The sequence below is a fragment of the Equus przewalskii genome, unplaced genomic scaffold (genome assembly GCF_037783145.1).
Source record: "Equus przewalskii isolate Varuska unplaced genomic scaffold, EquPr2 contig_452, whole genome shotgun sequence".
NCBI classification, from domain to species: Eukaryota; Metazoa; Chordata; class Mammalia; order Perissodactyla; family Equidae; genus Equus; species Equus przewalskii.
Window position 1 is genome coordinate 305,545 of NW_027227607.1, and position 27,381 is coordinate 332,925.

Below are 27,381 nucleotides of genomic sequence, written 5' to 3' on the forward strand. Positions count from 1 at the left end.
ACAGACTATAAAAGTAAAATCATTTGATCATCTCAACAGATGCAAAAAATATTGACAAAATTCAACTTCTAGTTATGATAAAAACCCTTAAATGATTAAGAATAGAAGGCAACTCCCCTAATATGATACCAGGCATCTCGAAAACCCTATAGCTAACAGTATACTTAATCGCAAAAGCTCAAATTCTCCATCCTAAGATCAGGAACCAGGTAAAGACGGCCTCTCTCACACTTATGTTCAACACGAGATAGAGAACCTAAGTGAAGCAATAAGGCAAGAAGAAGAGAAAAACTATCATATTGGAAAGGATGGAATCAAAATGTCCCTACTCACAGACAAAATAGTTATAAACCTAGAAAATCTCAAAGAATCTGCAAAAACAGCTACTAGAACTAACAAGTTAGTTTACTAAGGTCATAGTCACATGGTAAAAATTTAATCATATATCTATACACTAACAAGGAACAAGTTGAAATTGAAATTTTTAACTATACCATTTAAACTAACAAAAAACTTATGAAGTTCTTAGGCATAAAACATACATATATGTTGTAGTGTGCTGATACTACAAAAAACATGGCAAAAATCAAAGGAAAATGAAATATGTGGAGAGATATAGCATAATCATGAATTGGAAGACTACTGTTAAAATCTCAAATCTGCCAAAATTGATCTATAGATTCAGTGCAATTATAAACAAATTCCCACTTCAATCATTTTTGTGGAAATTGACAAGCTGGTTCAAACAATTTTTTTGAAGGAGATTATCCCTGAGCTAACATCTACTGTGAATCCTCTTCTTTTTGCTGAGGAAGACTGGTGCTGAGCTAACATCCATGGCCATCTTCCTCTACTTTATATGTGGGATGCCTACCACAGCATGGTTTTGCCAAGCGGTGCCATGTCCACACCCAGAATCTGAACCAGCGAACCCTGGGCCCACCAAAGCAGGACGTGCACACTTAACTACTGCACAACTGGGCTGGCCCACAGAACTTTTTATGGAAAGGCAAAAGAACTAAAATAGGTAAAATAACTTTGTAAAGAGCAAAGTGGAAGGACTCACCCTACCTGCCTTCTAGACGTAATATAAATTGTAGTATTGGAGAAAGGTTACACAAGTAGATCAGTGAAATAGAATGGATAGTATAAAAAGAGATCCACACATTTTATGGTTTATGACAAGAGGTTTGTCATATGGTTTATGGTTTATGCTAGAGGAAATTCATTGTAGAAGTGATAGTGTTTTCCATAAATGGTGCTGCAATAATTGGATATCTATTTGCAAAAAGTGAGCTTTGATCAATACCTCAAGCCATAAACAAAAGTTAACACAAAATGTCTCATAGGGCTAAATGCCCAACCTAAAAATATAAAACTTCTAAAAGAGAATATCAGAGAAAGTCATTGTGACCTTGGGTTAGGCAAAAATTTCCTAGATATGACAACAAAACATGATCAACAAAAGAAAAAAACGACAAATTGGACTTTATTAAAACTGAGAAATTCTGGTTGTCAGAGTATATTTTAAAGAAAATAAAAAGACAAACCACAGACTGGGAGAAAATATTTGCAAATCACATATCTGTTAAAGGACTTGTTTTCAGAATATATAAATTACTCTCAACTTTCTATAATAATAAGCAACTCAGTGTAAAACGATGTAAGGAATTGAACAGAAATTTCACCATGGAAAATATATAAATGGCAAAAAAGTACATGAAAAATGCTGAACATCACAACAAGATATCACTACTGACCTATTAGAATGGCTAAAATAAAAAACTTGATAACATTAAGTTCTGATAAAGGTGGGGAAAACTTAAAAGTACTTGTTGCTAGAAGGAAAACAATAAACTATACTTTGGAAAAGAGTTCAAAAGTGTTTTTTGAATCAAACATACACTTATCAGAAAACCCAGCTTTTCTGCTCCTAAGCATTTATTCAAGTGTAAGGAGAACTTAAGTTCACCCAAAAATGTACATATGTTTATTTATATGTTTTATTCGTAATTTAAATTTCTGTAGAAAGTAAAACTTTGTCTTCAAAAAAGGTAAACAAACTTTGATGCATCTATAAAATAAAATACTACTCAGAAATAAAAATGAATGAACTATTCTTGAACACAATGATATTCATAAGTTTCAAATGCATATACTAAGAGAAAGAATCCAGGTTTAAAAGACTACATACTGGTGATGATTTTATATGTGGAAAACCCTAAAGGCTCCATCAAAATCTGCTAGAATTACTAAGAAAACTCAATGATTTCAAAGTACAAATGAATCAGTATATTATATATATTAGTAATGAACTATCAAAAACCAAAATTAACAAAATAATCTCATTCACAATAGCATCAGAAAGAATACAATATTTAGGAATAAATTTAACCAAGGAGGTGAAAGATTGGTACACTGAAAATTATATAACATTGATAAAACAAATTGAAGACACTAATAAATGAAGGCAATTCCATATTCACAGACTGAAAGAATGAATATGTTTAAGATGTCCATGCTATCCAAAGAAATCCATAGATTCAATACCATCTCTATAAAAAATTCCAATTACATATTTTTACAGGAATAGGAAAAAAAGTCATTAATTTCATGGAACTAAAAAAGACCCCAAATAACCAAAGCAATCTTGAGGAAGAAGAGCAAAACTGGAGACATAACACTACTTGATTTAAAAAATATATTACAAAACTATAGTAATCAAAACAGTGCTACCAGCATGAAGTCAGATGCATAGACCAATGGAACAGAATAGAAAGCTCAGAAATAAACCCATTCATATACAATCAACTTATCCTTGAGAAGTGGCCAAGGATACACTATGAGGAGAATAAAGTCTCTACATTGTGTTGGGAAAACTAAATATCCATATGCAAAAGAATGAAATTGAACCCTTGCTATGGTTTGAATATTTGGTCCCCCCCAAATTCATATGTTGAAATCCTAATGCCCAATGATAATATTATGAGGTGGAGCATTTGTGAATTGATTAGATCATCAGGGCGGAGCCTTCATAAATGAAATTAATGTCCTCATAAAATAGAAATGTTTTAATGGATGTAGAAAATTTAGAGCCTTTGTACACTGTTGGGGAGAACGTAAATTGGTGCAACCACAGTGGAAAACAGTACCCAAAATAATTAAAAATAGAACTACCACATGATCCAGCAGTCCCACTTCTGGCTATACATCCAAAGGAAATGATATCAGTATGTAGCCTCCCCTGATGCAGGAAGGGTTAATAATCACTGGAAAAGGCTTGCCAACAAACTGTGACCCAGAGGTGAGAAGGCCGGTTAGCCAATGATGGGTAAGAACTCCAGGGTGGGGCAACCTAAACCAGGCATGGTCGCCTGGGAGCACAGATGGAGACATGATATCAGGAGCAGGAGGGGCCTCTGCCTAGCAGGCCTTGCATGCTCTGAGATAAAAATATATGAGCACAGCAATAACATGATAATATCAAAACAGAGGCTAAGGGAAGGCTCCTTGAGAAATCACTAAGAATTCTTGGCATTCGCTAATTACTTTGTCCAGAACATCTGTGTATGTTTAACAGATGTAAGCTATGTGTATATTGAAATGCTGGTTGTAATAAACTCAGAGTGACCATCAGCTCTCTCTGCATCTATCTTGATGTGTACATTGGACTGCGACACCGACACGGTATCTAAAAGAGATATCTTTGTCTGAATGGACAAAGAAATGGGGCACGTAAAAACAATGAGATATTATTCAGCCATAAAAATGGAGGAAATTCTGCCTTTTTGGACATGGATGAACGCAGAGGACATTAATAAGCCAGATACAGAAAGACAGGTATTGCATGATCTCACTACTATATGGAACCTAAAAATGTCACACTCATAGAAGCAGATAATAGAACGCTGATTGCCGGGGACTGGAAGGTAGGGGAAATGGGAGATGGTTTTCAAAGGGTACAAACTACTTGTTATAAGATAAATAAGTCCTGGGGGTCTAATATGCAGCATGGTGGTCATAATTAATAATGCTGTATTGTATACTTGAAATCTGCTGGGAGAGTAGATATGGTATTCTTACTAAAAAAATGGTAATAATGTGAAGTGATGGATGTGTTAATTAGTTTGATTTTTGTAATCATTTCACAATGCAAGGTAATGCAATGTAATTCTCTTCACAATATATCCAATACTGACACTGCACATCTTAAATATACACAATTTTAGTTTGTCGATTATACCTCAATAAAGCTGGGAGAAAAAAAAGACAACAGTTTGTATTAATATATATGACACTTTGGAAAAGACAAAACTATAGGGATAGAAGAGGATCAATGTTTCCTAGAATCTGGAAGTGAGGCAAGAAGAAGATTGCAAAAGTATATGGGGAAATATATTTTGGTGATGAAAACATTCTGTATATCGACTATGATGGTGATTATGCAAACTGTGTTTGTTGAAACTTGCAGAACTTAGACTAAAAAAGAATGAAAGATGTACTGTGAAGATAATATCTTATTAAAATTTTAAAAAAGATTTCCTACATTGAAACAGAAGACACTCAGAAAATATAAGATAAAATCCTTTTTTAAATATCACCAAAAAAAGTCAAAAAGATTAAATTTAAAAAGAAACATACTATTTCTATGTGAACATTAAGGAAGACTTATTAAGTGAAAAGACCTACTCAGTTTGTGGATAAGAATTCTCAGTTCTATAAGATAAAAACTCTTGGGGACAGCCGGGTAGTGCAGCAGTTAAGTGTGCACATTCTGTTTCAGTGGCCTGGGATTCATGGGTTTGGATCCCAGGTGCGGACACGGCACCACTTGGCAAACCATGCTGTGGTAGGCGTCCCACACATAAAGTAGAGGAGGAAGATGGGCACAGATGTTAGTGCAGGACCAGTCTTCCTCAGCAAAAAGAGGAGTATTGCCAGTAGAAGTTAGCTCAGGGCTAATCTTCCTCAAAAAAAGAAAAAAGAATAAAACTCTTTCTAAATAAAATTGTATAAATAATACTAAATAAAGTTAGTTTTTACTAGAAGAACTTACTGAAATTTAATTTTAAAATATTAACATGCAAGGATAGCATAGTTCTGATAAGGAATAGTAGTGAATATGATCAGATTCAATAATGATCAGATATCAAAGCATATTATAAATCAAATGCAATTACATTGTGTGTTAAATGGCAGAATGTTAAAAAGATCAATGTAAGATAATAGAACTCTGAACTGGATCCAAACATATGCCCTATTTCAGATACAAAGTTTGGATATCAAAGCAGAGAAAAATAATTATGCATCTACAAAAATGGCCATTTAGAAAAAGAATTAAAATTTAATCCTTAATTAACTCCTTACATCAAACTGAAGTGTAGACAGATCAAAAATTTAATCATAAAATATAAAACCATAAAAAGACTAAAAACTTAAATGTTTAACAAAATTTGGAAGACTATTTTGGTAACACTGAAATAGGGAAAGTCTTTCTAAGAGACATATGGCCCAAAGAATATATTGATAGATTTGATTACGCAAACCTTAAAAATATTTACACAGAGCCGTAAATAATCCACACAGTATATAAACATCAAAAACAAATCACAGCCTGGAAAAATAAAAATTACACATACAATGGTTCAAAGGATAACTTCCTTAGTGTATAATTAAATCATAAAAATCAGTATGGAAAAGATAAGCAATAAAACAGGAAAATCATTAAAAGCAATTCACAAAAAAGCAGTACTAATCATTATAAACATGTGAAATGCACATTCAATTATATATATTGAATTTCAATTAAAGTATATAAATGGAACAGAATCCCTTTAGCTAATCAAATCGTCAAACACTATAAATGTTTATCAAACACTGATTTTTGAGAATGTGGTCAAAATGAATTTTCCAGACTAAGGGCGGTAATGAAGTTTGCTGCAAGCTCACAGATGGCATTTTGGCAATAACTATGAATGTCATCATTTTAAATATGTATACTGATTGACTCAACTCCATTTCTAGGAACTTATAATTACAACATTTCATAAAGACTTCATTGCAGAATTATTTCTCATAGAAAAAGATTAGGAGAACCATGAATAAGACTGGATACATTAATTTTAGCATATCTTGATAAAAGAGTATTAAGCAAAATGAGGAAACAGAGAATGAGTTCGATCTATATAGACTAGTATGGAAAGATATTCAGAAGGCTGAGTAGTAAAATGCTAAATCTATACACAGAGCTATAAACAAAAATACATATTTGAAAATATGCTTATATTTGCAAAGAGAATTACTTGAACAATCTTACAAACAGAGAACAGTGACTGCATCTGGAAGAACTGGGACGGTCTAGTGAGGAAAAGGTAAGAGGTTTGTTGTACCCTTTTTCCATTTTGTATAGATTCTATTTTTAATATTTATTATTATCTTTTATACTTTCTTTTTTTTTTGAGGAAGATTAGCTGTGAGCTAACTGCTGCCAAACCTCCTCTTTTTGCTGAGGAAGACTGACCCCTGAGCTAACATCCATGCCCATCTTCCTCTATTTTATATGTGGGACGCCTACCACAGCACAGCTTGCCAAGTGGTGCCATGTCCACACCTGGCATCTGAACTGGTGAACCCCAGGCCTCCAAAGCAGAATGTGTGAACTTAACCACTGTGCCACTGGGCTGGCCCTGATCATCTTTTATACTTTCAATTTTTATTTAAAAAAGTAAAATATTACACTAAAAACTTCATATTTAATACAAATGAAATTGAATAAAGGAAATGCTTTATAAATCATTAAATATTATAATTAATTAAAGAAATGAAGATAAAAGACAAGAATCTGCCTAAAATAAAACTAAGAATGAGAAAATAAGTAATAAAAATATGTGCAGAAATTAATTAAAAATTAGTCCAACTATAAAAGTTTAATTTTCTAATTCATTATATCTTATTTGTTGACTCCCCATGGTACATACATTTCACCTTTCTAGGTGCTATAATAAAGAAGATATTATAGAACTTACATTCTAGGAGGAAAATTGTTATTAATAGCACAAACATAGAGTTTATCCTTTAATTATAATGATCATAAACATTTTGGAGAAAAGGAAAGTCTGCACCAGATTTCTGAACACTTTTACATTGGAAGGAGATGGCTCTGATGCTAAATTACTTTCTTCATTATGGATGACACACTTACTTAGGAGCTGATATGACTTTTTTTCTCCAAAGCTTCCTCATAGCATTAGTTATTTCTGAATTTCTCAGAGTATAGATTAATGGGTTCAGCATGGGGGTTACAACTGTGTAAAACACGTTTAATGATTTGTCGATGGGGAAGGTCATTGCAGGTCTTGCATACATGAAAATACAAGGAACAAAGAAGAAGACAACCACAGTGATGTGGGAACCACAGGTCTGGAGTGCTTTCTGCCTCCCTTCCTGACTAAGGTTCTTTAGAGAGTACAAGATGACACCATAAGAGATAAGTAACAGCAGAAACACAATAGTGCAGATCAATCCTCCATTGGCCAAAACTGAGGCCAATGACAGAGGTGTCAGTACAGACGAGTTTCAATAAGGGGTAAATGTCACAGGAAAAATGATCAATGACATTGGGGCCACAAAATGGGAGCCCATAAATAGTGCTAAGTTGAATTACTGAGTGCAGAATACCTCCAATCCAGCACACTACTAGCAGCACAATACACACCCATTGCCTCATGATAACCAAATAATGCAAGGGCTTACAGATGGCCACATAGCGGTCATAGGCCATCACCAACAGAAGAAAGACCTATGATCCACCAAACAAATGTGCTGTAAAGAGCTGGGTCATACAAAAGTGGAAAGATACAGTATTTGTCCTAAGGAAGAGGTCTGAAATCAATCTGGGGGAAATGGAACAGGAATAAAGGACATCCATAAATGATAAACTAGCAAGAGAAAGTACATCAGGGAATCCAGGATTTTACTGACAGTCACAGTCACAACAATGAGCATGTTGCCCACCATGGTCAAAATGTAAAAGAGCAAAAACATAACAAAAAGGACTTTCTGCTCCATTGGATTTTGTGTGACGCCCAAGAGGACAAAGTAAGTCACATTGTTGTGTGGTTCCATGTGGTCCTTAGGGGTACCGATTTAAGAGATTAGAAGCAGTTTACCTACAAAACAAGGGGGAAGATTTTTAAATGTGTTATAAATTCAATCTTTTATTTATTCATTCAATTTAAAAGCATATGTACGGCATACGTATTTGTGTCAAATATGTTGTAGACATTGTGATCAACATGTTGTTTAAGACATAGTTCCCTATCTTCAGTGATACCATGCATAGTGAAGGATCAGTCAACCAGTGCAATGTAATAAGTGCCATTATAAAAATATTCACACAATACTTAGGGTCACACTCTAGGAAGGTATCAAACTAGAATCAGAAAATGCTTCCCAGATGAAGCAATGCTTTAGATGAGTTTTAAAGGAAAAGTGAGAGAACAAGAGAAGATGGAGGGGAATTCTACAAAAAGATGCAATATTTATAAAGTGACAACATGTAATACTTGAGACCCATTGAAGGTAATTTACATATTTAAAGTGAATAGATCAAATTATTAATGGAAAATCACTGCCCTGGATTGTCTCAGAGCTCTTTGAGACCTCTATCTTGGGTCCTTTAGATGGATATTCCTCCTTTTCCGGAACTATAAATGCTGAAGCACTCTAATTATGTGTCTCTAGCTACTATCTCCACCTTAATTTTCAAAGATGTATATGCAACATCTGTAATTTTGGACATCTCCAATAGGATGTGAATTTAGCATTGCAAAACTAAATTTTGATTTTTCTTCAAATAAACATGGGTGATCCTCACATCATTAAATGTCACCAACTTCCATCTAATTGCTCAGACAATAAATCTCACAGCATCCTTCGCTCCTTTATTGCTATCATATTATTTATTTATAGCTTTAACAAGTCCTGTTGACTCTACTATCTAATATATCATAAATTTGATCATTTCTCAACCCCTATTTTCCTCCTGGTCCCCTGCAATAGCCTCCTGCCAAGTCTCTCCAATTCCATTTTGGCCTCCAACAATTTATTCTCCTGAAGAAGCCCACACGATACTTTAAAAAACTTATTGTGATTGTGTCATTCCTCTGCTTTAAACTTCTATAGTGGATTCCAATCTTGGACTCACAATTCAATGGGTCACATTTATTATTCACAAGAACTGTAATCCCCATTTCATAGTTGAAGAATCAAGGCTCACAAAATCTAATTTATTTTTTGAAGATCACACATTTCTGCATGATAAAACTAGAATTAGAATCTAATTTTGATTTATTTCAAATTGATTTAATTTCTTAAATAATGAAGATATTCACACAATTTTGCAGCCTGGTCCCCACTATTTACAGTTAGTCTTACCTTCTGGTGACTTGTACACAATCTGAAGGAAGACTTTTTAACTCATTCAGATGACCCAGAATTCTTCAATCATCCAGTGTGACAACAAAGGACAAAAAGCTGCATCATGGTTTGAGGATATACTTTGTTCCATTCAGCTCTCCATGTTCTCCACGGAGTCCTCTGGTTATTTAGAAGATTGCTTTTATTTGCACAGCAGATTATTTAATAGGATATTCTGGTGCACACAGGAAAACAAAAAAAAATATCATCTTAGGAAAATTTATCAAAAGGCCTGCAAATCTTATGTTTCCATAAGAAAGCACCTAGCCATTTCCCAGGGAAATTTTCCTGGAGAACTTCTTTACTAACTTCAAAATAGAAAAATACCTTTCAATTACTTAGTCCTTCTCATTCTATTGTATTGGCATTGCCAGGCTATTTGACTTGAGATTTTGAGAGACATTCTTGTTCTACTTTTTATGTCATGCTTTAAGCTTAACAAAGGAACTCCTGAAAATTTTATATCAGTTCTTAAAAGGATAGTATCTTCTTCTCAAGACTGGCAAAGATAATCTGACATTTTATTTCTGCTGACCACATTTATCATTGAGTCCTGTAATTGGCATATGTTCAAGACTAATTCTTGTCTAATTCAATTCACTGGGATTTGCCAGAAAATTTAAAAGAACACTTATTTTTAAAGATAGTACCAGGCCAAATCACATAATTAGGATCAGAAAGATACAGCAAAAGAAAAGTGTTAGAAGTGCTATAAGACTATTGCCAGTCAAGAATAAAATATCATCCAAATCATTTTGTACCAGGGAAGATTAATTTATCAAGTATTTCCCCACTTGCCATAGCAAGTTTTTCATTCCTTTTGTTTAATAATCAATTTATTCTGCCTTGAAGTATGGTAACATATTTTTAAAACTTTGTCACCAGTTTTGATGGGACAACTGATGCTCTAATTATTAATGATATATATTTTTTTAAATAAGAGCACCTATTTTATGCCAGTGTCAACTTAAAAAAGGAATTTGCCTCTCATTTCACCCTCAAAATGAGTCTAATTCGGAATACCCAAAGGAATTGTAATTTGGCATATGCGTGCTATGGGAACAACAGGAAAACCCAGAAAACAAATGAGGGGAGTTTGTTTTTATAGAGGAAAATTAGGAATAAGGAACGGCTGTTCTAAAAAAAAGTCCATGGTGAAAGTAACAGTTCAGGGAGGCAGAGACTTCTCATTGGCTGAGTTGCAGCATTTCTCATTGGCTGGGCTTTTGCCAGGGGTGGAGAGAAATCTTCCTTTGTTAGTGAAGTAGACTTCCTTCCTGTTGAATGTGCAAGTACGGGTGTCTTCCTGTTTGATGTAATTGATGATGTATGATAGGGCGCGAACGCTCCACCTAGCAGCTTCCAGGCTCAAATTTAGTTAAGGTTTCTTTTATTAATTTCCATACCAGGAACTGTGCTATGAGTGAGGACATAGAAATTAATAAAACAGAAAAGAAATCATGTAAAATATCCTTCCTGCATTGACCTTACATTCTCATAAAACAGTCAGACAATAAATAAGGGGACAGTTAAACAAAGTAATTCTTATCTTATTCAGTGCTGATAAGACAGAAAAAAGGGTACTGTGACAGAAAATAAAAGGGAGAAGTCTACTATGTATAAGGTTATCAGAGAAGGCTTTTCTTAGAAGGTGATGTTTAAGCTGAGTCAAAAGCTAGAAAGTTGCTACCATTGGTGGCACTGTGACATGTAGTGATCTTAAGTAAAAATTAGTTAAGTAAAATTATCTCACCTCACAGAATACACGATCTATATGTAGAAACATTAAAATTGCACGGGAATTTTTATTGTAATACCATGTTGAAAAGTAGTGTTGCGAATGGGCATACTTGTTCTTGATTTTAGCGGGAAAGATTTCAATCTTTCACTGTTGAATACGATGTTAGCTGGAGATTTATCCTCTATGTCATTTATTAGATTGAGGCATATTCCACCTATACCCCATTTCTTGAGAGCTTTTTATCAGAAAAGGATGTCGAATTTCTATACTGTCTATAAAGGACCCAAAGAAGAAATTGAGAACATAATTCCATTTAAGACAACATCAAAAAGAATAAAATGCTTAAGAATAAACTTAACCAAAGTGGCAAAAGGCTTGTACACTGAAAACTACAAAATGTTGCGGAAAGATATCATAGATATCACACAAATAAATGGAAAGACATTCATGGACTGGAAGATTAAATATTATTAAGTTGTCAATACAACTTAAAGTGATCTACAGGTTCAGCCCAATCTCTATTAAATCCCAAAAGTATGTTTTGAAGAAATTGTAAAATCCATTTTAAAATTCACATGAAGTCTCAAAGGCCTCTGAAAAGCCAAACCAATCTTGAAAAGGAACTAAGCTGGAGGCCTCACACTTCCTGATTCTAAAACTTACTACAAAACTATTGTAATCAAAAAAGTATGATATTGGCATAATGACAGACATATAGACTAATGGAATAAAATATAGAGCCTAGAAAGAAAGCTTTACATATGTTTTCAAATGATATTAACAAGGGTGCCAAGAGCATTCAATGGTGAATGGACAACCTGTTCAACAAATAGTAATGTGAAAACTGGATGTACAAAAGCAAAAGAATGAAATTGAATCCTTAACTTATACCATACACAAAAACTAACTCAAAATGGATCAAAGACCTAAAATACTAGCTAAATCTATAAAAATCATAGAAGAAAATATAGAATAAAAGTTGCTTTGGGCAATGATTTCTTCTATATGATGCCAAAAGAACAGACAAGAAGAGAAAAGATAGATAAATTGTATTTTATCAAAATTAAGAACTTTGTGCATCAAGTGACTCTACAACAGAGTGAAAAGGCAATGCGGGGAGTGGGAGAAATGATTTTCAAATAATATATATGATCAAGTATTAATATGCAGAATATATAAAGAAGTTCTACATCTCAAAAACAAAAAAATAACCAATTAAAAATGAGCAAATGATGTGAAAAGACATTTCAAATAAAATATAAATGGTCAGTAAGCATCTGAAAAGCTGCTCAACATCACTAATCATTAGGGAAATGCAAATCCAAATCATAATAAAATATAGCTTCATACACATTAGGATAAATATTATTTAAAATAGTAACAACAACAGAAAGTAATACATATAGGAGAGAAGGTGGAGAAATTGCACAAATTGTGCATTGCTGCTGGGAATGTAAAGTGATGTAACTGCTAGGAAAAGGTTGTGATAGTTCCTCAAAAAATTAAACAAAGAATTGTCATTTGACTCAGCAGTTCCACTTTTGAGTATATATCCAAAATAATGGAAAGCAGGGAGGCAAACACTCTGCTATTGCTACACCCATTTTCATGGCAATATTATTCACAATACCCAGAAAATAGAAGAAAATGAAATGACTACTATCAGATAAATGTATAAACAAAATTAGGTACATGCTTGCAATGGAATATTTTCAAACTTGAAAAAGATGGAAAAATTCTAACATATGCTAAAACATAGATTAACCTACAATACATTATTCTAAGTGAAATAAGACATTGGCAAAAGAACAAAGATTGTGTGATTTCACTTACATGAGTTACATAAAGTAGTCAACTTCATAGACAGAAGGTAGAATGTTGGTTTCATGGGGCTCAGGGAGGGGAAATATTGTTTTTTTTTTTTTAGTCTTTTTTCTTTTGAGGAAGATTAGCCCCGAGCTAAGTACTGCCCGTCCTCCTCTTTTTGCAGAGGAAGCCTGGCCCTGAACGACCATCCTTACTCATATTCCTCTACTTTATATGTGGGACGCCTACCACAGCATGGCGTGTCAAGCAGTGCCATGTCTGTACCCAGGATCCCAACTGCGGAACCCCAGGCAGCCGAGAAGTGGAATGTGTGAACTTAACCTCTGCGCCACCATGCGGGCCCCATAATTATTGTTTAATGAAAGTGGAGATTCAGTTTGGGAAGAACAAAAAATTCTGGAGATCAATGGTGGTGATGTTTGCATAAAAATGTGAATTAATGCCACTAAACTGGACACTTAAAATAGTTAAAATTGTAAATTTTGTTATGTATATTTTACCAGAATTTAAAAAATAAATTTAAAAAGTAAGGTGACTTAGTTAATAGGCTCCTGATCTGAACATAGTAGCTCAAAGTACTCGCAAAAATCATTGACTTCAGATACACCTGGGTAATATGTTTAAAAGGTAGATATAACAATCCAAAACAAAACTACTAAATTAAAGTCTCTACTGTTGTGTCCTTAGAATCTGCATTTTACAAGAACCTAACTAATTCTGACAAAATACAGCCACAGCTTTATCAATGGAGAAGATGATGATTCATGCAAATGTATAAACATTCAGGGCACAAAGACTAAGATGACCTCAGTGATGTCAGAGACACAAGTGGACAGAGCTTTGCATCTCCTTTCCAAGCTATAGGTACTCACAGAGTGCAAGATGATTACATAGGAGGGCATCGAGAGGAAAAAAATTAACAGATGAATACCCCAGTGGAAGCAACAAAGAGACCAAGGGTACGAGTGGCTATGCAGAGGTGTTTCAACAAATGGTTTAAGTCACAGATGAATGGTATATGACATCGGAGCCATAGACAGGAAGCCAGACTGTGAAGAGGATCTGAATGGTTGGAAGGATAAAGACTCTGGCTCATGACACTCGAGAGAGGAAGCCTCATCCCTGTTGCTCACAGTACAGAGGTTCATAGTACACAGCAAATCACAAGATTTCATAGTACAGGGGTTTGCAGATGGCCTACATAGTGGTCACTTCCAACCACCAAGGGCAGAATGATCTCAGCAGCACCAAAAGATGCTCAGCAAAGGCTTGAGTTGTCTACTTCCTGAAAAAGATGATTTTCCTTAAAGCAAAAGTGTCAGCTAGCATTTTAGGGGTCGTAGATGAAGAACAGAATCTATTTATAAGGGTACGTAACAGAGGCAGGAAAAGGAAACACTACCCAAAGGTATAAAAGATGACTCGTAGCACAACCAGAGGCACTCAGAACTAGAATATACAACTATGGACTGAGGGGCTTTGGGGAGAAGAAGAAGAAGAAAAATAAACCAAGGCTTGGCGACAGATATTAGCTCAGGTGCCAAAATTTTAATAAAAGAAAAGGTGACATGAAAATATCTACTTTCTCCTTGCATAACTGTTCTCAATACTCTAAAGATATAAACTCTTCCTAAATTAATCTTCTTAAATTGAATCTTAATGAAAATAATAACTGAACTTTGTTTTGTGATTAAACTATCTGTAACTTACTTTAATTTAATTGTAAACATATTAACTTTAAACATAGTATTTATTGTATTTTAATTCATATGCATTACTTTATTTTAAACTTAATTTTGAAATATGCATAAGCAAGACTAGACATAATTCTGAACAAAGAATAGTAATGAGGGACTGCTAGTCCTATCACATATCAAAATTTGTTGCATATCAAAGCAATTATATTGTGTGTGTTAATTGGTACCTGAATAAAGACATCAGTGAAATACAAGAGAATCCTGAATTGGATCCTAATACATATGGGACATTAGAATACAGTAGTCAGGATTTCAAATCAATGACAAAAAGATAATTATACAACTATTTAAAAGACCCTAAAATTTAGAAAAAAATAAATAAAATTCTATCCCAATTAAACTCCTTTATCAAAATGAATTCCGGATGGATCAAAAATGACAGAAAAAAAAGAGGAAGAATTCTACTGTGGATAAGATAATCAGAGAAAGCCTTTCTTCAAAGGTGATGTTTATGCTGAGATTCAAAGGGTGAGCTGCTTCCATTGGAAACACTGTTACATGTAGACTCTCAATGTTGAAAATAACAGCAAGTTCAAGACACTGAAAGTTCAGTATACAAGGAGATAATAGGGAAGGGAGAGAAGTATGCAAACTGAAATGCAAGAGAGGAATAGCAACCATACTCTTCAGGGCAATACAGAGATTAGTAAGTAATTTCAATTTTATTTAAAGTCTTTTAATGTAAGAGTAAATAACTTAGATTTTTTTTAAAAAATTTGGGAATCCCTCCATCTAAAACATTTCAAAATTAAGATAGAAGATTGCTTTTAAAAATGCCATTTTAAAATTGCTACCAAATCACAAGCTATACTATACTGATAAGTTTAAGAAATATCCCAGTTATTTGCATTTCTGCTTGAGCACTAAGCACAGTGCTTACAGAATACGTGTTCAGTAAAAATTAAATGAATATATCAATAATTTTATTGCTCACTAACTTACTTGTGGTCCTTTATGTCTCCCTTCTTTCTTATGTGTAGGAGAAACAGAAACAGGGACAACTGTCTATCAGACAAAATAAAACTCTTTACACAAGACTCCATTTCCAGTTGTAGTGAAAATCAAAGGTGTGTGGCTGCCCAAAATCTTTGAATGCACACAACATCCTAGAGGATGTAATATCCACTTTCCTGACATAAAATTCAAACCACTACATTTTCCAGATCTCCTTGTAGGTGTGCTCATGTGACTTGAGTTCTGCCAACCAGGATTATCTGTGAAAGTCTTTAAATTGAAATTAATTATCTGAGGCTGTGTCCTGGTATAGTATCAACAGAGTCAGAATGGTTCCTAGGTCAGGGCAGTTTTGGCACCTTTGCCGTTAGCCAATGACAGCATGGTACGGTGTCAGCATCTCCTTTGGCATGCCAGTCCCATCAGGTGTGCTTCTGTAAATTGTTCCTTGTCATGCATCCTAGAATCTGTGACTCGCCCTTGCAAAGATTCTTTTTGCTACAATTTCATATAGTAAATACCATCCAGTTAAACTCTCTAGATATGATTCTGTCTCTTCAGATAAGAATTGTGACATGTGACAAACTAATTTAAAATTCTCCATCTCAATTTATCACCCATGTGGTATGTCATCAATTTCAGAAGCATTGCAGTTAACAAGCCTTGTTTTTACAAATGCATTTATTCTAAAGAGTGTTACATGGAGATGATGACAATTCACCAAGTAAATATTTATTAAGCATTTACTCTGTGCCAATCTCTGTTCTAGGTGCTTGGAGATGCAGTAGTGAACAAAATAAGTAGTGCCTCTACTTTTATAGAGTTTACATTCTAGTTGGAAGAGAGAAACAATAAACAGATAAATCAGATAGTGAAAATACTGTAGAGAAAATGGACAGAGTTGGCTGACAGTAACTCAAGGAGAAAGAGGATGGCTTTACATGGATGGTTAAGAAAGGCCTCTCTTAGAAAGTGGCAGTTGGACTGAAGACTGAATAATGACAATTTGCCATTCATATGGGCCTCTAGAAGACAAACATTTTAGTAATAAAGAAGAGCTAGTGCAAAGGCTCCAGGGCAAAACTGAAGCCATTGGGACTGAAACATAGGCAACGTGGTAGAGTGTGGTACTGAATAAGTTTGAGGAGATGATGTTTGAGTGAGGAGCAATTGTGGAGGGTCTTATAAGCTATGAAAACCCCAGTTATATTTTAGTGTAAATTTGGCTAGATAAATTTCATTCTACTGATTAACTTAGCTCAGCATATTGAGGTAATATCTGTTTGGATGCATGTGATATAGATAGATGAGACAGATCATATATAGACATAGAGATATATATAATGTTTTGTTTAGCTTCATCTGGATTTTAATTGGGGATGAATTAATTATAGGTTAAGGTTGGTTGGTGATCTTTGAGTCAGAAGAGACAAGCGTAGTTAATGATACTCATCCAGGTCACATACAGTTCACCTTTCCAGATACAGAAATTCCTCTCCAGTGATTTTACCCATGACCTTTAGCTCATTGTCTCTCATCCCTGGACGTGGCTATAAATTCTTGCTCTTGTGTCTTCTTTGAAAAGCTAATCTAAAGTGGTTCCCTGTCTTCTGAATCACACTCTCTATTACATCACTTCTTTATTTTTAAGAACATTTTACTTTGTTTTTTTATATATGTTTACTTATTTATTGCTTATCTCTCACCACTAGAAAGTGTTTCTTTATTCAGGTATGTGTCGTTGTTATATTTACCAAAGTCTTTAACAGTACAAGTTCTGAAATAAGACTACATGGGATCAAGTCCTACTTCAGATATTTGCCAGCTCTGTGTCCTTGGGTGAGCTATTTAAGTTTTCCAAACTTCAGTTAATTATTCTGGTAAACAAAATTAATTGCATCTATTTCATAAGGGTCTTATGATAACTATACAAAACAATGCTTTAATAGGATATGGTGCATTATAGTACACAAATAATGGCCTTTAAATAATTACAGTTATGCCATGCATTTTTATTCAACATTAAAAAGTTCATTTAATTATGAGATTTCTCTTAATTTGATATTAATTTGGGTGCCATCGATATTTTTAGGGTAAGTTATTCAGAGTTAATCTCATGCATCTTACATTAATTTTATTTGCTTTACTGTCAGATTTCTGAAAGTTCCTCATTGCTGCTAATATAATATCTACATACACTTGAATCATAAAAATAAATCATAGAGTTCAGAAAAGTAAGGTAAATTGTACAGTGATATAGAAGTGAGGGAGGTAACAAATGCTGTCACATTAATTAAGCATCTACTGAATGACAGACATTGTTCTGGGTGTGTTATATATATTATTTCATCTAATAGTTAAAGTAACTCTATGAATTAAGTACTACCATTTTGTTATATTTAATATCTGAGATTAAAACAATATGGAGATAAAAGAATGAGATTTTTACATGCACGCAGGCTTATATTAACTAGTGAATGGAATGCGATACTAATTCAGTTGTCTCCAGACTACATCGTGTCTCCATAATACCTGAAACTTTGCTGCTTACAGGACTTCCAGAGGCTGAATGATGTCCCTAAGACTCCATACACAAATGCTTGAACTTCAAGTAAAAAATCATGTTGGTCATAATTTGTGTGGGGTTGGTCATACAAGAAGGTAACTTTTTCACATTAGAAGACAAAGACAGTGCGAGATCAACCCCCTACTGGAAGTTTTGCCCATACAAGTCAATAGTTTTCCTTTTAAAAACAGATTTATAATGTTTTCTATGTGCCAGACACTGTTATAAGCACTTAACAAGTATTAACTCATTTAAGTGGCCCAACAAACTTAGGAGATATGTACTATCATGATTATTTTTACAGATGAAGAAATTACGGCTTAGAGAGTTTTAAAAAGTTTCCCAGATCACAAAGAAACATAGGGAAAGTGACTCCAGAGGCTTTTCTTCTCTCGCTTCACCATGCTATCTTCTCTAAAAAGTGTTTCCTTTAATTTCGTCAGATCGTATTCTGACAAAATTATTCTGCCAGCTCTGTTGACCTCATATTCATAGTAAAATAATCTTTTGAAGTAAAAGAATGAAATTTTATCTCAGGACTGTGTTACTCAAACCATGTGCGCTAATTTTTCTATCCATAACATATCATATATCATGATTAGAATGATCGTAATCATATATCATTGTAACATACTAAATACTATCATCCATTTCTCCAAGATGAGCTTATGAAAGTGACGGAGAAAAAAAGGCTCTCAATGTGAATGGCTAGTTGAAATAAAAATATCAATGAGTTTTAGTCCAAATAATGTGGCGAGAATAAGTGGAGGACCCTCACTTTGGGTGCAGAAAGAGAAACAAAGAATCAGCCGAGATGTGACAGAAGATTAGGAAGTACAAAAAAGTATATGGAGAATACAGACCTGAAACGTTCCTCTATACCAAGGTTATTTGTTTTGTAATTACAAAGACAAAGAGCTTGCTTTGAATGATTTATCAAAATTTGAGCACCTCATGATTCTTATGACTTTAGTTGTGAAGGTTACTTCCCAGGAAATGCCTAAATAAGTTGCCTTCAGAGAAAGATGGCAGATTATGATGTTTCACACCCTAGATTCCCCACAGAAACATGAGGAAAAGAACTAAACAGACTAAAATACCTTCATAGGAGCTTGAGAATCTAGTCAAACATATAAAATAAACAAACAAATATCAAACCAATAAAAGGCCACATTCAAATTGGTGGGATTTTATGGCATAATTTACAGTGTGGGGGAAGAGGGAGAATCCCCCCTTTCACTTAAGCTTTTTTTTTTTTTTTTGAGGAAGATTAGCCCTGAGCTAACATCTGCTGCCAATCCTCTTCTTTTTGCTGAGGATTACTGGCCCTGAGCTAACATCTATACCCATCTTCCTCCACTTTATATATGTGGGACACCTACCACAGCATGGCTTGACAAGCCATGCATAGGTCTGCACCTGTGATCTGAACAGGTAAACCCTGGGCCTTGAAAGTGTAACATGTGGACTTAACCACTGTGCCACTGGGCCAGCCCCTCCCTTACAGTTCATATAGCTGGTCAGATAATTAGAAAGGTAAGTTAGCTGGAGAAAATAAAACAAAGTTTAATAACACGTGTACATGGGAGAAACCCGGGAAAACTGAGCAACACACCACAATGGCCAAAGCTGTCCCCTTAAATATCATCTCCACTAAAGACAAAGGAGTATGTCGGGTTAGTGGTGTGGAACTTCAAAGGAGAGGAAGGAAATTCACATGAAGATAGAAAAGCAAATTTTGTTAGACAACTGTTTACTAGGCCACCTATAGAGAATGTGACCTGGAAGACAGAGTTTCTATAAGATGGTTGGTGCCTTTCTTATCACACTTATTTTACATTATACTATAGTTATCTCATGGTATTAGCTTCTTGTTGGATGAGGCCTTCTAACTTAAAATTCTTTTAGGCAAATTCAGGGAAGGCCAAGTAGTCTTCCTGAGTCTTCTGAGCCTCAATTGTCCTCAGCTTGAAATAATCTGCATACCAGAGTGGTGCAGCTTGAGGTGGCGTGCCTGAACACCATCAACAGCAAAGATTATTACTTGTGGAATCTTGGAAATGGAGTACAGTGACTACATCTAAAGAAGAACTGGAGACTCTGGTGAGGAATGGATAGGGTAGGAGGTTGATTCTATGCTATTACCATTCTGCATGGATTATATTCTTAATGTTTATTTTATTAATTTATACTTATTAATTAATGATAAATAAAATACAATTAATAAATTAAAAAGATATTATTAAATAAATTACTTAAATTAAATTAAATTGATTGATTTAATACTTATCTGCCAGCATTCAATATTTATTTAAGAAAGTAAAAGTACGATGTTAAAAATTTCATATGACATGCAAATTAAATTGAATGAAGAGGATGAGGATAGTCTATGTAATATTAAATATTTTAAATAGTGCTATAACTAGAATGAAGGTAAAGGATAAGAATCTAACTACAATCAAAACTAAGAATGAGAAAAAAAGTAATAAAATTAAATGCAGAAATTAAAAACTAGCATAACTATAGATATTTCATTGACTAATTCATTACATATTATTTATTGACTCACCACTGCACATGCATTTCTCCTTTATAGCTACAATGGTAACACATTATAGAGCTTACATTCTAGAGGGAAACTGTTATTAACAGCACAAATATATGGTTCATTCTTTAAGTATAAGTAAAGATAATTCTTATATATATGTTAATTATATCATTGTAGTTCATTCTTTAATTATAATTATCATAAATCTCATGTAGAAAAGAGAATTCTGCATCAGATTTAAGAAAATTTCTACATGCCAATGAGATTGGCCTTAATGTCAAATGACTCTTCATGGAGAATGGCAAACATATATTATCACATATAACTTTTCTTCTCCAGAACTTCTTCATATTATTTGTCATCTCTGAATTTCTCAGAGTTTAGCTTAGTGGATGCCGCATGGGTGAATGTACATGTTATGATTGTATAAAACACACTCAGTAACTTGTCAATGGAGGGGATATCTGCAGGTCTTCCATACATGAAAATACAGGGAACAATGAAGAAGACAACCACAGTGATGTGGAAACCAAAGCTCTGGAGGACTTTTTATCTCCCTTCCTAAGGTTCTCTAGTGAGTACAAGATGACACTATAAGAGATGAGTAACAGCAAAAACATAATAATGAAGATCAATTTTCCATTGGTTATCACTAAGATGCCAATGGCATAAGCGTCAGTACAGATGAATTTCAATAAGGGGTACATGTCACAGATAAAGCAATTGATGACATTGGAGCCATAGAATGGGAGCCCATAAATAGTGCTGGGCTGAACTACTGATTGGAAAAAAAACCTCCAAACCAGGACATTACCTGCAGCACAACATGTACCTATTGACTCATGATAACTGAATAATGCAAGGGCTTACAGAGAGCCACATAGTGGTCATAGGCCATCAAAAACAGAAGACAGACCTCTGGATCCACCAAAAATGTGCTATGTAAAGAGCTGGCCCACACAAAATTTGAAAGAATAGGTATTTTCCCCAAAGAACAAGTTTGAAATCAGTTTGGGAGTAATAGAAAAAGAATAAAAGACATTGATAAATGAAAGGCTAGCAAGGAAGAAGTACATTGGGAAGCCCTGGGTCTTACTGGCAGTGATAGTCATGACAATAAACATGTTGCCCACCATGGTGAAAATGTAGAAGAAGAAATACATAATTAAAAGGATTTTCGCCTCCTTTGGATTTTGTGTGAGACCCAAGAGGACAAAGTAAGTCACATTATTCCTTGTTTCCATCTAGTCTTTGTAGGTGCTGATCTAAGATATCAGAAGTAGTATGCGTATACAACAAGGAAAAACATTTTTAGAAGTATTACAAGTTTAATCTTTATTCATCAATCAAAAGATGCCTATGGGGCATCAATATCAAAATAGAGATTGGCATTATCAATTGGAATAAGATAAGATATGATGCATTACTCTCAGTGATTTGATATATAATGATGGACTCAGACAATTAAAGACCAATTTAATAAGTACCATATACTCATGTTGTGCTAGGGAACATCTAAAGCAAACCATGATCTGAGAATTCTTCCTAGAGGTGATGTGAAAGAACAAGAGAAGATGGAAGGGAACTCCACAAAAAAGGTGCACCATGTATAAAGTCACAAAAGTGTGACAAACAATATAATTTGCATATTCAAAAGATGCACTTAAGATAATTTATGTATTCAAAGTCAGTAGAACAAATTAGGAATGGAAGGCTATAGACCAAATGTCACTGTATTAGTTGCTAGGGCTGCCACTTTAGAGCAAGGGTCACCTTTCCTCCAGTTTCCAGTAACATGTTCCTTATTTTCATTTGAGACCCCAAGCAAAAGCAGCTTGTCATTTATATTTCTTGCAACCTTTGTTCATGATGATATATGTATTCTCTAAGATGATAGATGCTTTCTATCTGCCTAAAGTACTTCTCATCCCTTTCTGAGCTCTCATCAGAATCACCTTTCAATGTCCATATCTCTACCAACAGTCTCTTCAAGGCAATCTTGACTTTTTCTATCTTTTATTACAGCACTCACCCCACTTCTCAGTACCAAACCTGTATGTATTTGCTAGAGCTGCCATAACTATTTAGTACAAAGTGGGTCACTTAAAGAACAGAAATTTGTCATATAACAGTTCTGAAATTCAAAATCCAGATGTTGATAGTGTTGATTCCTTCTGAAGATTGTGAGGGAAGGAGTTGTTCCAAATCTTCCTTCGCATATAAATGACTATATTTATTTTCACAGAGTGTTCTCACTAGATGCGGATCTGTATCTGTTTCCCTCCCTAATAAAGACATCAGTGATCTTGGATTATGGTCCACCTTATGATCTTATTTTAACTTGATTACCTTTTAAAGAATCTATCCCCAAATAAGGTCACATTCTGAGGTACTGGAGGTTAGTAGGTAATCGTACAAATTTTGGGAAGACACAATAGAACTTTAATTGCATCATCTGACATAGTGTGTGACCCATAATAATCACTGTCTCAGTTGCACTACAAACTCAGTGAAACCTCCTTACTGTGTTTTGCTTGGATCTTCCTCCTTTTCCTGAATTATAAATGCTAAAGCACTCTAAAATTGTGAACCTTCTGTCCTATGTCTCACCTAATTTCAAACAGTATATTCAACTACCTAATCAACATCTCTATTTGATAATTTAGTATTTATGAAACTAAACTGTTAATTTTTCACAATAGACCTATTTCTTCCTAGGTGTTTTCCTTCTAATTAAATGGTACCACCATACGCATTACTATTCAGACCAAATATCTGACAATATCCTTTACTGTATTATTCCTCTCACTTTACTTAATAAAACTTTAATAAGCCCTCTTGTCTCTCCCTTTTAAATATCTTAGACATTTGATCACTGCCGCTGTCAATGCAAATAATCCATAACCAATCTCTAAGTGAAAATTTGGGTGAGTTTATTATGAGCCAAAATGTGAGGACCATAGCCTGAGGCCTTCCTTCCCAAAGGAAGGAAGTGCACCAAAAAAGTGGGGTATACAGAGTGGTTATATACCTTCAAGGAGGATGTTTCACATATGATTGAAATGTGACTTTTACAATAGTAACAAGACTTCCCTATCTTCACAGCAATTGATGGACACAGCAGGTCTCCTCTCTGGGTGGACAAAGCAGGGTGGCAATTCTGTTGTCTCAAGCTGGGTGGTCACAGGTGAACACAGCAATCAGTTTCTAGTCTAGGGAGAGATGCTTATCCTTATGGAAATGCCAATGTGGGGGGAAGTTGCACCTTTATCTTGAGGGCATTTGTTCTTCCCATAGGAAATGCTTAAAATGGCTATACAATGCATGCTCAATGGCCATGTCAGACTCATTTGGAAAAACAAAGACAGGCAAAATTAGGTTTACAGCAAATGGCTCCCTTTTATACTCCAATATATCCTATTGCTTGCCATTTCTACTTGTCATCACTATACTCACTACCTTCCTTGTCTATTCCAATGGCCTCCTGCATGTTCTCCCTGCTTTTGCTCTGGCCTTCAACAATCTATTCTCATGAAGCAGCCCAAATAATTCTCTTTAAATCTTATTCGGATCATATCACTCTCCTTGTCATATCCCTATAGTGGATTCCTATCACATACTTAATAGAATTCAATCTATTTACCTTGGCCTATAAGAACCCAGATGAGTTGTAACAAGGCTACCCCTCCATATTTATATCCTAGATTTCTCCATGTTCATTCTGCTCATGACTTCATGCTCTTCCTCAAATAGCTAACGTACATTTACATCTCTTTAGTTCCATCTATTTTGTTGTAGAAGCTAGTTTCATAACTAAGAAGCTATTTACCTCTAAAATAATTGGAAATATTGTGGAAAGGTGTATTGTAAGTTTAATCTTTACTTATTCATTCAATTCAAACATTTTTATAGAATACTCACATTATGTCATGCCTTTCAGATAAGATAGACTCCCAGCATTCTAGAGTGTTCACCTATTCATTGAGGCTTAGGGTCTAACTCAGGGGCCATAAGATTAGAAGACAAAAATGATGGTGCTGACTGAGGAATCACCTTTCACCATAAGTCTCCTGCTTTTCCAGATAAGTATACATCTTGATGTTATAAGATGCTGCTAACCTCATTTCAAATTTAAATCTATTCATGATAAATATCATATAAATCCTGACCAGAAGCTTTATAATTTTGTTCCATTTATTTCTCAACGATATTGAACTTCCCCTGAGGATGTCTGCATTTGGCTAGTTGACTATTACATTTGACTATGAATTTCTGTCTCCTAGTGAAGAGACAATTTATATGCCGTGAAAGCCAAAAAGTTTTATTATACTAGGTTATTAAATAAGCCATAGCATTGATATGTTTACAGAAAGAGGTCTAATTTACTCAAAGTGTGTATATCATACATGACTTGGAATATATGTGCATATATATGCATATATATCATTATAATTAAGGTATTATATTTAATATCTATGGTAGCATGTATTGTTATCCCAGTTTTACAGGTGAAAAACTTAGGCTCACAATATAGAATTGATTTTTCCAAAGTTACATATTTTTAAATAACATTTGAGTTGGAATCTAAGTTGACTGACTTGGAAGTCCCTCTACTGCCAGCCAAAGATTTTAAATTTTTTAATTATCTTTTCCAATTATTTTATTGAGGTCATAATGGTTTGTAACATTGTGTAATTTCAGATGTATCCTATTAGTTATCAATTTCTGTATAGACTGCATTGTGCAAACACCAATAGTCCAATTTTCATCCATCACAATATATATGTGCCTTTTACCCCTTTTTCCCATTCCCCAAACCCCTTTCCCTCTGATAAACACTAATCTGTTCTCTTTATCCATGTAATTGTTTATCTTCCACATAAGAGTGAAACCATGTAGTGTTTGTCTTTCTCTATTTGGCTTATTTCACTTAACATAATACCCTCAAAGGGTTCTCTTTTCTCCACATACTCTCCAACAATAGATATTTTTTGTCTTAGTAATTATAGCTATTCTAACAGGTTTAAGGTGATAGCTAATTGTAGTTTTGATTTGCATTTCTCTAATAATTAGTGATGTTGAATATCTTTTCATGTGCCTGTTGGCCATCTGTATATTTTCTTTGGAGAAATGTCTGTTCATGTTCTCTGCTCATTTTTTATAAGGTTGTTTGGTTTTTTTGTCGTTGATTTGGATGAGTTCTTTATATATTTTGGAAAGTAACTTCTCGTCAGATTATGATTTGAAAATGTTTTCTCCCAGTTAGTGGGTTGTCTTTTTACTTGTTCATGGTATCCTTTGTGGATAAAAGGGGACCTTCATACATTGCTGGTGGGAATGCAAACTAGTTCAGCCAATATGGAAAACAGTATGGAGATTTCTCAAAAAATTAAAAATAGAAATAGCATATGTTCCAGCTATCCCACTACTGGGTATTTATCCAAAAAACTTGAAATCAACAATTCAAAGAGATTTATGCACCCTTATGTTCATTGCAGCATTATTCACAATAGCCAAGAAGTAGAAATAACCAAACTGCCCATAAACTGATGAATGGATAAAGGAGATGTTGTATATATAACCTTCTCAATTCTTATAAACTCAACTGATAGAATTTCCTATATATTAAAGAGATTCATACAATGGTTTAGCTTAGTTTCCACAATTAACTGTTAAAGTCCTATGTTTTCAAAGATTGTTCACAGTTTGAAGGAGGACGTTTAACCTCAATTATAAGGAGTTGGAAATACCTTTTACATCCACTATCCCCACAGAGGCCAAAAGTCTGTGTTATTCTTTGAGAATATATTTGATATCCTATGGCTATGTCTGTCCATTTTCCCCATGCAGTCTTCTAAATACTTCAGAAAAAGATTACTTGCCTTCCAGCTCTATTTAAAAGGAATTCCATGAGGCAAACAGAAAAATAAAAATGCTCCACTTTAGTGTAATTTATCAAATATGGAAACAAATTTCATGTCTACACAAACAGGTAGCAACTACCCTTTTTACCAGGAATTTTTTTTAGTAACTTCTTTTCTAGTAACATCAAAACAGAATAACTACCATTCAAGTGTTTAGTCTTTCTCTGTTGTGTTAACATGGCCAAATAGTTGTTCTTGAGATGTGGAGAGGAAATTTGTGCCTTTTTATATTGTGCTTTAAGCCTAATGAAGCATCTTTGGAAGTAATTGTATCATTTATTAAGAGAGTAGCATTTTCTATGCAATATGGGCAAAGATCATGAAGGTTTTATACCTTCTAATGATGTTATGGAGTCCTGCAATTGGAAGGTGTCCAAGACTGTTGCCTAATTAAATTCACTGCGATTTTTCACAAAATAGTAAAAGAACATCTATATTAAAAAAAAAAAAAAACCTGTTAGACCATTGATATAACTTGGGTGAGGAATATGTAACAAGGAGAAAAAACAGCCTCAGAACCATTATGGAACTATTGCCAGCCAAGAATAAAATATCAGCTGTGTCATTTTGTTCCAATGAAAATGAAT

General features: G+C 34.2%; 2 pseudogenes; both read right to left on the reverse strand.

The window, feature by feature from the left end:
• Positions 1-7,197: 7,197 nt before the first annotated feature.
• LOC103565635 (olfactory receptor 4A47-like) lies at positions 7,198-8,139 on the reverse strand (annotated as a pseudogene).
• A 12,087-nt stretch (positions 8,140-20,226) lies between these two features.
• On the reverse strand, positions 20,227-22,114 carry LOC103565636 (olfactory receptor 4A47-like; annotated as a pseudogene).
• Between the last annotated feature and the right edge of the window lie 5,267 nt (positions 22,115-27,381).